Source organism: Pinus tabuliformis, chromosome 4_2 (assembly GCF_031772625.1).
Source record: "Pinus tabuliformis cultivar Carrire ecotype Pingquan chromosome 4_2, CPIR1, whole genome shotgun sequence".
Classification (NCBI taxonomy): domain Eukaryota; kingdom Viridiplantae; phylum Streptophyta; class Pinopsida; order Pinales; family Pinaceae; genus Pinus; species Pinus tabuliformis.
The window spans coordinates 921,537,023-921,551,242 of record NC_142304.1 but is presented as its reverse complement, the minus strand read 5'-3'; the positions used below and the strand labels follow the sequence as shown (position 1 = coordinate 921,551,242).

Sequence of the window (14,220 nt, the reverse complement as noted above, 5' to 3'; positions counted from 1 at the left end):
TATTCCAAATGTGAGAAGGTTTTCGTTTCAGGAAAATTGTTGGTTGCTTTATTGTATGTTGTAATAGTTCTATGTACTCACTTTCTATTAGTCCTATTTCTAGGAGGAAATTGTCGTGGGTTATTGAATCATTGTAGTTCGTTTGCTCCAAGAATGCGAAAAGTGATATTGATTTCTCTACGATTTTTTTATTTTGTGCATTGGTTGGCTCGATGATCATTGTTGATTTCATTGGTGGCATGGGGAAGTTGTATCTGCAGTTTGAATTTTTTCGCTTCTTACAACTTCTTGTATGGTGATGTTTATGCAATTTAGCAACATTTGGATCAAAATGATCTGTATTACAAGTTATGTAATTGTCAAGAAACTTCTCAATTTTTGAATTGCTTTGTTTTCCATATATTGGAGCATTCTCTATCCATAACAGTCCATGTTCATGTTCAATTCCTCTATTTTGGAATTCTGTTACGAAATAGTAATCAGATATTTTTCCAAAGAATGTAGTATCTTGACATATCAATCGCTTTACAACATTAATTCTATGTCTATAGTATTGGCTACATGTGACTGGATATTTTCTTATAAGGTAGTCAATGTCATCATCTTCTAATATATCAATAGCATTTTTATTTGCTTTATTTCTAAACAATGTGACGAGTGTATCTACTAATGGTTTCCATCGATGTTCTGCACTTGTAAATGTCACAAAGAAAGTTGGAGGCCCCAATTGTCGTATCATTGCAAATATGTTTTTCTTAATTTGTTCCAAATGATCAGAAGATATGCGAATGTTTTTGAAATCTATGTATCCAATATCAGATTTCAATAACTTTTCCAAATTTGCTCGATACTTGACATCTTTTGCTAATATTTTCCTGCCTTTTAGTTGTCCTTTTCTTATTCGTACCCATATGCAAGAAAGCACTTTATCAATTATTATTCGCATTGTCTTGAAAAACAAATTTGTTGTATGATATGAGAAGTCACCACTTGCTTGTAACAATTCCCATTGTACAATTTTTTGGTAACTAAACCTAAAATAATGTTGGAAAGTTCATTTCTTCTGCATATTTGTCCTTGAAATTCCCCAGTGGTTGTTGTCCTTCAGCAGGTGCCAGTTCAATAATCTTGTCTTGCAAATCGTAGATGCGTTGTGACTCTATTAATCCATGCACCAATGTTTCAGTAGGTGTTTCGTTATTTGCATCACTGTCTGTATCACTTTCATTGTCGTTGTTTGAATTTTGTACAATGTATTCATTATTCTCTTGTAAAACATGGGCCCAATTCTCATTTACATAAATGTTCTCAGCTTTATAAAGACTTCTAGAACATAGTTCGTTCAATGCTTTCATGACAATAATTGGACGTACTTTACCTGTTTGGTATGCATTTTTGTATTGCAATCGTCTTTTTAATGCAACTGCAATTGTCATTGTATCACTTAGATATTGTGGCAATGCTTTTTGCACAACGTCCATATGAACTGGTACATTGATAATTGATCCTGTTAAGCCAATTTGTGATCGCCTATATCCCCATTGTCTGATTTGTGCAAATGCAATTCTCAATGACACAAGTCTTTCTTCTAGATCTGAAAGTGTATTTACAGTTGGCAATGGAATGTTACGTTTTATTTGTTCAGGTGTTGCAAATTGTGGTAGATTTCCATTCTTGAGTGCTTTTTTGCAATGAACACATATGTTTTCATTGCTGAAGGTCCTATTATTCAATGTCAAATTCATATGCTTTTCTTGCAACTCTATAGTGAAGAATCTAATATTTTTTTGCAAAATGCAATCTGGTACAAACTGCACATGTATTCCTAGGCGTGTCTTCGAATTTTTCCATATAAATCTGTACTGCATCTTTCTTGCTTGTCATTCTCAACTTCTTATTAGAAAATTATTTTTTGCATATGTCATTGCATTTGTGTTTTGTACGTATGAATTGCTTTAGTTTGTGATAATTGAGCCTACGATGCTTAGTTGGCTGCATTTGTTCTAAATGAGATGCTATCTCAAATGCAATATTATTGTTAAAATGTACTTGAGATATACATTGTTGTTTTTCTAGTATATGCTTATGATGCAATTGATTACAATCCTCTTTTTCTTCCATGTACACTTGTTGAGAATTGCGAACATATTTTTGTATCATTGCGTGGTAGTGAATATGTGATGTATCTGTCCTGAATGACATGATGTTAACAATATGATCGCATGTCGAATAAGCAGAACTGTAACTGACAAAGTTATTAGCAACAGAGGACCATACCTGGATATTGACTTTGAATATCACAGATATCCATTGCAAACAGAATGGTTCGCCTTCTACCTGTCCTTTCTCATATGGCATTGCCATATTTATGAGATATTGTTGCCAGTTGTTATTCATTGCATAGTGTATCACATCAACTACTAGGTATTGTTCTAAACAATGTAATGCATCTCGATTCTTATGCATAAGTGCATTGCAAAAAGATTGCACAATGTAAAGTCGCAAACACTGTGCATCGAATTTTGTTGCCACTAAATAGCAAATTGCATTAAAGAGACTGTCACCACAATTAGATGTCATTTGCTTTGCGATTGTTAATTCATTTAAAAGCATATTATCTGTAATATGCATCCAGTGGCTTTCAATATCTTTGCAAATAGGTGACAGGTAGATATTAGACTGGTTGCAAATGCATATTGGAAACTTTTGGTAAACCAATGGTTCATAATGACCACTAACAGGATTTGTATCATGAAAGAGAATGCAATATGGAGTTGTATTTTCATGTTGATTAAAAAGCAAATATCTTGTTTTTCTTGTCAATGACCAAACTGCAATTGATATATCTAGCCATTTAGCTAACCAACGTATGCAAAAGGTATCACCCCATAAACCTCGGTCAGACTCCTTTATATTTGTAGATGCAGAACAACGCATTTTATGAAGATATGTACCAATATCATTAATACCATGTAACTCGTATAGGAAGTCAGGTGCTAGTTCATACTCATATGACTCTATTGCTTCAACATCATTGTTGTTTAAGCAAAAAAGAAAGTGTTCTATTAACCCATTTCGCAGTTCATTTGAAGTATAACGAAAATGTAGAAGCATTTCGAATGAGTCAAATAGACAATCTCCTACAGTGTATGAAAATGCATTTAGTCTAAAAAGACCATTTCTTTTTAATACAATATCAATGTTGTCAGGCAAAATGCATTGCAATCTGAATTTGTAACTGTCAACATCTATTACTTCTTCCATCATTTGCAATTGCTTACCAGAGTTGCCTTCTGCAATTGTCTTCTACAGCTTTGCAAAAAATATTGATCAAATTAGAAAAAAGTGAAGATGATTGTTTCAAACAAAATATATATATTAAAAAAATAGGCTCTTGCATTATGTTGCCAAACAAATATCAAATTTCTAGCAACAAGTCATATTTATAAATAACAAAGAAATTGGAAATGGAAACAGTGGAAAGACATAATGAAAAAATGCAGCATAACTTTAAGAATATTTCTGCAAGTTAACAAAAGGAAGCAGTGAAAAAACAAAATGAAAAAATGCACCATAACTTTAAGAATATTTCTGAAAGTTAACATTATTGTTGATTGCATTTGTGAAATAAAATAACAATAGATTGTCTATTGAAATCTATATTTTACTAGTTAAACATGTTGCCCAATGTTGTATATTGCCTTTATAACATCACTTGGATTGTCATGAGTTATGAGCACTGAAAAATAAGCGATAGAACAACAGGAATTTGAGAAGCTTCAAGAAAAGATGTGAGATGTGAGTTAGCTGACATGCTTGCTTTTAATTTTTGACGATTGACCAAACAGAACAATATAGGAACTGTTCGTATGCTTTAATTTTCAAATTACAAAGGAAACAAAATAACATAAACTTGATGAGTGGATACCTTAACATTAACAGAGAGTTAACCTGTTGTGTGAAATTAAGAAAAAACATACCAGAAATTAACAGTATTGAGAATCATATATCCTGAAAACAAAAATCTTGAACCTCAAAAACCTAATCTGAATCTTGACAGATTACTAATATTCATGGCAAAAACCTAATCCGAATGAAAAAGAGTTTCTGAAAAATAACATTGTTTGTCATTCTTCAAACAATTTGAGGGCATAATTGGTACAGGTATCAGACAATCACAACATGATCTCTAAAGATTTGGCAGCCTGGAATTTTGCCCAACTATAATTCCCCTGTAATCGTGGCACACAACAAATCACGTCCATAACAACCACAGATCTGAACCAGAAACGACGGAGCCTAGGCACATAAAGAAAGTTTTGTTTACAGTGATGCATTATGTGATGCCAAAGAGAGAAATGTTGTCACTGGATTTATTTTTCAGCACGAAAAAAACTGTGTAATTGTAGTCATGGGAGGAAGTCAAACCATAAAACTCAGTATAGCAAATCAAAGAAACTGAATCAAGGTCGAACAAAAATATTACAGACTTTAATAAAATAAAACCATAGTCATAGTGAGGTCGGCAATACTTCAACAGAGACTCTGGTCTACATGAGAAGGGCCAAAAACCCAAGGGTAGAAGCTATAAACCACTACAATAGGAGGAAAGTTAAACCCTCCATCAGATGATAGGAAGACCGACTAGTAGCTCCAGCAAGTATTTGCATGGAGAACAGAGTCTGAGAAAAATAGATTTATCCCTGAAACGAAAGAACAAAGCCATGTTTTAATTAAGGCACAAGAACCCTTTTTCTTACAGTGACATAACCTGAGAGGTTAAATACTTACCTAGAAAAACGATAAAGGTTGGACCAAAGAGCTCGCTGCCCAGCTGACAAGACAAAGTGTTCATGCAGCACCCTCGCCAGACCAAACTGCAAGAAGTGCTAAGTTTGTGAATTAAGGAAGATCTGGTAGGATAATACAGGAAAACAGGACCAAAGAGCTCGCCGCCCAGCTGACAAGACAAACTGTTCATGCAGCACCATCGCCAGACGAAACTGCAAGAAGTGTTAAGTTTGTGAATTAAGGAAGATCTAGTAGGACAATACAGGAAAACGAAGAAAATAAAATAGACTTCGAACAACTTGTAACTTCACCTGATAAACAGTAGGCCGCACCTCAACCTTGTACTGGAGCACTCCAATCGTTGTTGCAACTAGTCGAAAGCATCATGCGTTCGAATCCCAGAAGAGTTTTCCCTTAGGCAGAGCAAAGGTGTTGGGAAGAACGCCAAAGTAGAGGGTAGCAAATGACCTGCAAACTTTGTTTTAGTACATGATAAGCCACCCACAACAGCCATAACAATGCGATCTGCAAACTGAAGGCTACATCGTTGATAACAAGAAGGATCCGGAGAAAGACTGTTCTAGCTGTACCAACTATTAAATTGGTGACAGAGGAATTGAATGACCAGGGTTTGGATAAGTTCAACACACTAGTTGTGAAGTCCCATCCCTGGAACGAAAGAACAAAGCCATGTTTTAATTAAGACACAAGAACCCTTTTTCTTATAGTGAGATAACCTGAGAGGCTAAATACTTACCTGGAAAAACGATAAAGGTTGGACCAAAGAGCTCGCCGCCCAGTTGACAAGACAAAGTGTTCATGTAGCACCCTTGCCAGACCAAACTGCAAGAACTGCTAAGTTTGTGAATTAAGGAAGATCTGGTAGGACAATACAGGAAAACAGGACCAAAGAGCTCGCCGCCTAGCTGACAAGACAAAGTGTTCATGCAGTACCCTTGCCAGACCAAACTGCAAGAAGTGATAAGTTTGTGAATTAAGGAAGATTTGGTAACAAATACAGCAAAACGAAGAAAAGAAAATAGACAAACAGTATGCCACACCTCGACCTTGTACTGGAGCACTCCAATCATTGCTGCAACTAGTCGAAAGCATCATGCGTTCGAATCCCAGAAGAGTTTTCCCTCAGGCAGAGCAAAGGTGTTGGGTAAAACGCCAAAGTAGAGGGTAGCAAATGACCCGCAAACTTTGTTTGAGTACATGATAAGCCACCCGCAACAACCATAGCCATGCGATCTGCAAATTGAAGCCTACACCGTCAATAACAAGAAGGATCCGAAGAAAGACTATTCCAGCTGTACACAATTTCCTTTGAACACAACGAGGTTTCTTAGAGTCGGTTTTGATATAATTCTAGTTCTTGCTCTGGCGAAAACTGGAACTGGGTTTCGCAGGAAAACCTATGGACTGTGCCAACGATGGCTAGGAGACCAGGGGATGAGAAAATTGATTTTGAAAAGGGCCTGAAGCAGAAGGGTTTTGAAATTGAAATTGATTTATATCTGGGGCCGGAATATTGGCTTGACTAGAGAAAATTAGCCTAAAATTCCTTGAAAACCCCAAATCAAAATTGAAACCCTCTGCGCTTGTAGATCTCGTCCAATAAACTATGAATTGTTGAGGAGAAAGTCTGATATGGAAACTGGTCGGGACGGTCTCGAACCCTATACGGACCCAATGAACTAAGACTCCAACCTTGAGATAAATGTTGAGTGTCCTCCCTCAAGCAAGGAACCAGTAAAGTAGCTGACACTGAAAAAACTTCAGCCATAGCCATGCGATCTGCAAACTGAAGCCTACACCGTCGATAACAAGAAGGACCCGGAGAAAGACTGTTCCAGCTGTACCAGCTATTAAATTGGTGACAGACGAATTGAATGCCGAGGGTTTGGATTCGTGGCGATGGCGACTTACGACAAACCAACTTGCGCTTAAAATGTTGGCATATCAACCGTCCTTTGCATCGAACAACGTGAAGCCGGTAATAAGACCCCAATTATTTTCCGCACCAAAACTTTGCTTAAACTTAGGTTAAAATGCCAATATACTAAAAATATAACGCTCAAACTACTCGGTCAGCGATCGATCAATCGCTAATAGTCCCAGGCAGGGACTAATAAAATTGAAGACATATAACCAAGTCTAGGTCAATTTCAACATGTTGAGAGTAATTTTCCATTTGAAATACAATCATTTTATTTTAAGTGGAAAAAACAAGTTATCAAACTGATATATTTGAAGACATACAACAAAGTACATTAGCAATAATTTTCCATTTGAAATGACATAGACATAAGATTTGGATTCGAGCCCTAATCTCTAGTGCACATCATCAATTCATTTTCCTACAGATTTGATTGTACAAGATATTGTCAAAAAGGCATATGTATGAAAATATATTAAGTTTCTACTTCTTCTTCTTTTTTTGTATCTTAAGAACCCAACAACATGCCTAACACGTAGCTACTAGAAAACCACTGGGGGTCTATGACTTGTCCTCCTCCTTGTAAATCAAGTCACAATTGGGGGTATTTAAACCTTGGATCTCTTAGTTTTCACGAATTTCCCATTATTTTGATCACCAATTGAGCTGCCCCCCTCTAACATAAGATGTGACTTTTTTTATTTCCAATTGTCTCTATTATAATCCATGTTATTGCAAATTCTTTATTGAAATCAACTAGAAATTCTGAATAAACTAACATGTCGTTAATTGCCTGTAGGAAAGCATAAATTCAACTTATCTATAAGCCTTTATAATATATTATTGTTTAAACTAATTGCATGTAATAAATCTGTAGATAGTTGTAGCTATGGCAAGAGTTAGTTCTGATGTTGGTATCAGGAAAACAAGGAGACGAGTGACCAAGGGCTTCTAACTACGATGCACTTCATCATATGAGGACAAGGTGAATCATGTCAATGTCAACAACGCTCCCAACAATGTTGTTGAGGATGACTATGTGGCAAAAGATGATGTTGTCCTACCATCAACCACAGAGCCACCATCAACCACAGTTCAATGTGCAAGTTCAACTAAGAATATCGACACTATAAAAAAGACAGGAAGACGGGAAAATGAAGACATGTTAGCTGTAATTGATGATATAGAGTTTAATGGATATTAAATTCAGGTAGCTGCAAAAAAGTACGGTATTGCTCCCTCATCAATACATTATTGGATAAATGGGCTCACTCCTACAAAATGTAGAGGGTCTCTTGCAGTTATGATTGAAGAGGAAGAAGTTGAGGTGGTTCAGTGGTGCAAGGAGATGACATCAATGGCACATGGATTAGATTTGATACAACTCAAATCCACAATTGCTCAAATCTGTTAGAGGAGGCCAAACCCATTCAGAGATGGGTTTCTTGGTAAATCATGGTGGTTTGGATTTGAAAAAAAATGTACAAACCTTGTATTGTGTACAACTGAGAGCCTTGATAGAGACAAAGCTTTAAATCTACAACCTGAAATTGTGTCTAATTTCTATGACACTCTTTCTAGTGCATAAGAGAAACACTCTTATCCTCCAAACCATATATGGAGCTTTGACGAAACACGTTTACAGGCAAGAAGGAGTTGTGGCATGCAGGGAATTTCCAAGAGGAGTCAAAATGTGCCAAATATTTTTCCTAAAAGCAAGGAGTGGATCACTATTCAATGTTGTGTCAATGCAAATGTACTTCAATCCCAAGATTTTATCTATTCAAGAGTAAAACTCAACTGAAAAACTATATAAAAAATTGTGAATTAGGTGCATGCATGGCTGCACATCCCCATGCATGAATAACTAAAGATTTTTTTTTGAATTGGCTTTGTCACTTTGTTGCACCTATACTAGGTGGTGTATTACCTAAAAACAAACAATCACTGGTTTTAGATATCCTTGGAAGCCATATTGCTATGCAAACAATTGAGGAGGCTCATAATTTGGGCACAAACCTATTAACATTGCATGCTCAGACCACTCATAGATTGCAATCCCTTGATGTGAGTGTGTTTGGGAATTTCAAGAACTATTTCTGGTAGAGTGAGGTTCATGGATGGAAAAGAATCCAAGGGTTGAGGTGAAAAGGTTTGAACTAAATGAGATTGCAAATAAAGTAAAAGGGATCTCAAACCATCAAATATCATGGTTGGCTTTAGGAAGACTAGAATCTGACCACTTATGATTCTCTTATGCATGATATTGGTTGTAATGAGGCATTTCATTTGCAACTGATGATATGGTTTCCCTCCCTCAATATTACTTATATGGTGATGATGACGAATATGTCAGTTAAACACAATATAATCATGAACCAATTGACAACAACATGGAATTTGTTCCACCAACTGAAGCACATGCAACTTTTGCATGTGATATTCTTAATTACTCTATTGATCATGCCGCTGACAATGAGAATGTGTTTAAAAATAACATTATTTATATTGCACTACGAAGCAACATTAACTAATTGATATTGCCAAGCCAAGTAACCCCACCACCATGGCTGGTAGAAGCCATGATGAATATGAATAAACATAATGTCTCAAGAACCAATGAAAAAAGCATAAACATGCCTTCACAACCAACATAACCAAACAATGAAATTGTTCATTTTTTTCTAGACAATAACCAATGGAAGAAGAAATTGTGCATAATGAGAAATAAATGAAGAGAACAATATAGTTCAATCAGTTCTCCCAGATATTGAAAGTCAAATGTTAAACAAGGAGTAACAAGTGTCAGGGAAGGAGAGGTTGAACAACATTTGAGCTGCACTTTTCCCTCTCAAATCCTCTACTTTCTCACCTTTCAAACATAACAAGTTTTTTAAACTGTACACTTCACTCTTTACTCTAGGTCTCCTCTATTGACATGAATCAAGATGGAAAATTATTAACAAGGAAAAAATAAATTATTGGATATCAAATTTATAACAAAGTAGGAATTCATAAATAATTTTATTAAAGGAATTACAGAGTTGTAGAGAAATGAGAGATTAGGCATTGTTTCCACACATCAAAACTTTGTCATTGTGCTCTATTCAACAAAATGATTCTAGACATTTGAAGACATCAAACCTTTTTTTAAGATTGACACACTAACAAACTGTTGAAATAATATCTCCACCACACATCAAAATAGGAGTTATCTCACTGAAAATAATCTCTTATATCCAACCAGATCTAACAACCTCCTAAAACTTAGAAGTAAACTATTCACATAGATGCAAACTCTACCTTGCATTAAGAAATACAATAATAATCAAAACCTTTAATATATCACACATTAGACAAGTAGGAGTTACTCATTCTAACACTCCCCCTTAACTGTACTTGTCTCAATTTTTATGAGGCCAAGTCTTCATCATCAACTACCATTGATTTAATGCATCAAATGCTTCACATATCACGATGACACTCTAATTTGAAAAGTCTATATCTAGTCCAACCTCGTACTTGCATCTTATACTTCATTCATGTAGACATCAATAAATTTTCAAAATTTATATAAATGAACAACCGTCCATCTTATTACATGGGTACCTAACCATTGCAATCACTGATCTAGTATGTCATCCTTCGTATACATGATTCATACAACTTCTTGGTAAACTCCCCTTGAACGTACATAAAACTTCTAATTTCTAGGCCTATCCTTATTTTTCAGTTGTTGAAGTATCTGAAATCTTTATCCACATCTTTGACATTTCTATTCAATAATCTCCTCAAAAAAACTATAATTGTTCGACCAGTCAATTTTAACAAACTTTATAGTGACATATTAAAAAACACATTTCCCTTCACCTACCATACATTCTTCACAAGTTCAATGTCACATCAATTCAACTCTGTGACACCAATAACATCTATGTCATATTAAGGATTTCCCATGTGTTTTCCTCACACAACCATTGAACACATAAAATGTAATGGAACATGCTCCCATCAGCGACATCTCAATACCTCGTTGATTTTGAGACATCTAGCAATACACAGGCCCATGCATCTCTGCTCAATTACGGCTTCCACGTACAGCTCCATTCATGAACTAGGCATCGGGCAACCGCTCAAGCAAGATCATCACGGGTAGTTTACTATCACTAGATCTCAATCATCATCAACATTAATAGCAGATTAACATCATCCTTGTCGGGTCAATTTAACAATCTGCACTTTGGGCAGACGAACACTCATATTTGTATCTTAGCAAGCCATCTGTGTAACACAAATTACAAAATTTTTGAAGATGTAGTTTAATGATTAGGTGGGGAGGTTTAGTCCCTACATAAAATATGGTCTAATCTGGACAAGATTATTTATGCTTAAAGTTGTTTCAAACACAATTTATTCAATTAAAAAAAAAAAAACAAAAAAAAAACGAAATTAAATCTTGTTGTTGTCTTCCATTATGACAAATTCAGCAACCCACCATGCACATGATCTCATAGCCTCTATGGTTAAACAAATTATCACGAACACATAATAGAAATCATTTATAAAAACAATCCACTCGTTTATTCTGGATTTACAATGTAGAATTTTCACGATCACAATTCCTACTATGAGAGCATAATGTAGAATTTGCATGATCACAGTTCCTTTGTGAGAGCATCAGGGTCTCACATCGGGGTTGACCGTTGTACCAGCTCTAATACCATGTAGAAAAATTGGGAGATCATCAAGATTTTATCATAAAAATTGGAAAATAAACATGTGTACACATATCAACATTTTGTTTATATATTTTATTTAACAAAATAATTGTAACATATAAGTACATCAAACTTTGTTTTAAGACACACAATGCTATTCACATAGAGACTATTTCTACCTCCCTCCCATTCAGCAATACAGTAGCAATTACATCTTTTAATATAATTACAAACAAAACAAGAATTAGTAATCCCAAACAAGAAGGAGCCCTAAGGCCAAGCTACATAGAGCATAGCTGCCTGACAAATAACTCACTGTAGTAGCTCTTTGGCCGGAGTTTGTCATTATAGAGCAACGTATAAATGCTAAAAAAGCACACTAGCTCCACAATAATATACAGAGGAATGTAAAGTAGGTTATACTATATAATTGTCATTGCTACAATATTGCTCATTCTTGGAGGCTCCTTTAATTTTATTTCTACATTTATGAAATAAAAATAATGCAAAAGCCACAGAAGAAGACACAAATGAGGGCATCATTCCTTTCTGCATTTGTATAGCAGTGTTTCTTTTTAGTCTGCCAGCTTCTTCGCTTTGACAGAGGGCCTCATCCATTTGCTTTGTTGAGTTCCTTGATTAAAATCATCTTCAAGTGGTTTAACGATGCCTCTAATTCTGCTTTTTCTGTTTCAGCATCGTCCCTTGCTCGCCTTTCATATTCAAGCTCCAAAATAGTTTTCTTAAGGCGTGCCTCTTTTCTCATAATTGCATCTTCTTTCAAAAGGGCCGCATCCCTCTTTAATTCATCTTTTTCGTTGAGTTCCTCAACTAAAACTAACTACAAGTGGTTTAAACATGCCTCCAAATGGGCTTTGTCTGTTTCAGCGTTTTTCCTGGCTTGTCTTTCAGATTGAAGTTCCAAAATAGCCTCCTCAAGGATTGTCTCTTTTCTCTTAAATTCATTTCTTTCAACTCTAAAGTTGCATCTAATTGCTCAGAAATTGTTGCTCTTACTCTCCAAGCTTGTGCAATTTGATCGAGGGTGTCAATCCTTTGCCTTGCAAATTCTTTGTCTGCAAGCATCTTCAAGTAGTTAATTGAAGTCTCTGCATATGCCTTTGCCATTTCACCTGACATCCTCACTTGCCTTCGAAGTTCCGATTCCAAAATAGCTATCTGAAAGTTTTCTGCAGAGATTTCGTAAGAAATGTTTGGCAATACTGCTTGTATGGCCATTATTTCGCGCTTCTAAAGAATGTCTGGACTGCAAAATGGAAATTTCAAATAAGAAAAAGTATGTAACAATGCTATCCTACAAAGGAAGATGTCTTATACAAAATGCTTGTTCCATAATGCTTTTACCATAGGACAAAATTATAAGTTCGACACTTTCCCAAGAAGAATGCTCCACCAGCTTTGGGTGGAGCTCCCCTTCTATTAACGTAGCTAGGATAATCTTCTTTTGTAAAGTTAACCGCCTCTTTCAGAAGTAAGCCACATTCTTCTGCTTGTTTCACTAACTCCCACTTATTGTATGGGTCTTTTTCTTTGTGAGTAACATGAATTTCTCCAATTTTGCTTACCATAGTCTTTGCATTTTTGAAAAACATCTTCAACAAGTGGCGGTGCTGGCTGCAAAGTACAGAAAAACAAATTTGACCAACTATAATATTTTTCCATGCATTTGTGGTCAGATGCTCTAATCTCCACTTACAAAATAAATACCTTGATTTAACAAAAGGATTAGATCACTTTCATAAATGTTGTTGGAGCAGGAAATTATATAAGGTCTAAAGAAAACTTACTTGATAACTGTTGAATGGTATTCCTGTCCACAAAATCCTGCATGAGGGAAGTTGTAGACAATTCTATGGAACTTCGTCTTCCTTATGATATGGTGCTTCTCCATTGTGGTTACATCAACGCCATGCAATACCAGTGATCCAAGCCTTTCCAACTTTGAGACTGTCTCATAGGATGAATTATAAAACTGTAGCAGCTTCTCTGCATCAAGGGCATAAATATAGAAACTAAAGGATAACACAAAACGTAAACAATTGCAATCATAAACATAACAAAAAAACATATAGAAAAATTGGAGAAAACGTTTGAGACCTCTACTGTTAAGAGAGGTGGCAACCATGTTTTCTGCATTTGGGTAACAAAAAAACATATAGAAAAATTGGAGGAAACGTTTGAGACCTCTACTGTTAAGAGAGGTGGCAACCATGTTTTCTGCAGACCAAAATGCATTAGCCAGAGATAAAGAAAAAGAAAAGTCCCCTTCTCCAACTAACAATATATGATGGAAGTTGGAGTAATTCTTGAGATTTTTCTTCAAAAAAGGATGCCCCGGTAGATAGCTCGATCGATTCATATGTCGGTCCTGCACATGATATTCCATATTTAAATACATTAGAGATTCCATAAAGTATTTCTGAATTAATCCCCTGCCATCCAAAGTCAATTATTGCCAGAAATAAATCATTTGGAAAATCGTGCTGAAATGTATGTCATCCATTAAAACATAGGACCTCTCAAATTGACATTATGCATAGCCCTCAACAACCCGAACTCACTCTCCACTGAAACTCAACATACAAGTCCCAAAGACTAAGCTTAACCTTGATTCTCTCATCATAACATTATGTCAATAATGCAGACAATGGCCAAAACCCTTAGCCTTGAGAACTCTCGTTTCAAGATTATTATTGCAATCCAAGGAGTGAACCAACATACTTAAAACATACTAGAATACGATAATAC

General features: G+C 35.6%; 1 pseudogene; it reads right to left on the bottom strand.

Annotated features, from left to right (window-relative positions):
• The window catches only part of LOC149172692 (plasma membrane ATPase 1-like), a 38,020-nt pseudogene extending 25,803 nt beyond the window's left edge, over positions 1 to 12,217 (bottom strand).
• Positions 12,218 to 14,220: the final 2,003 nt, after the last annotated feature.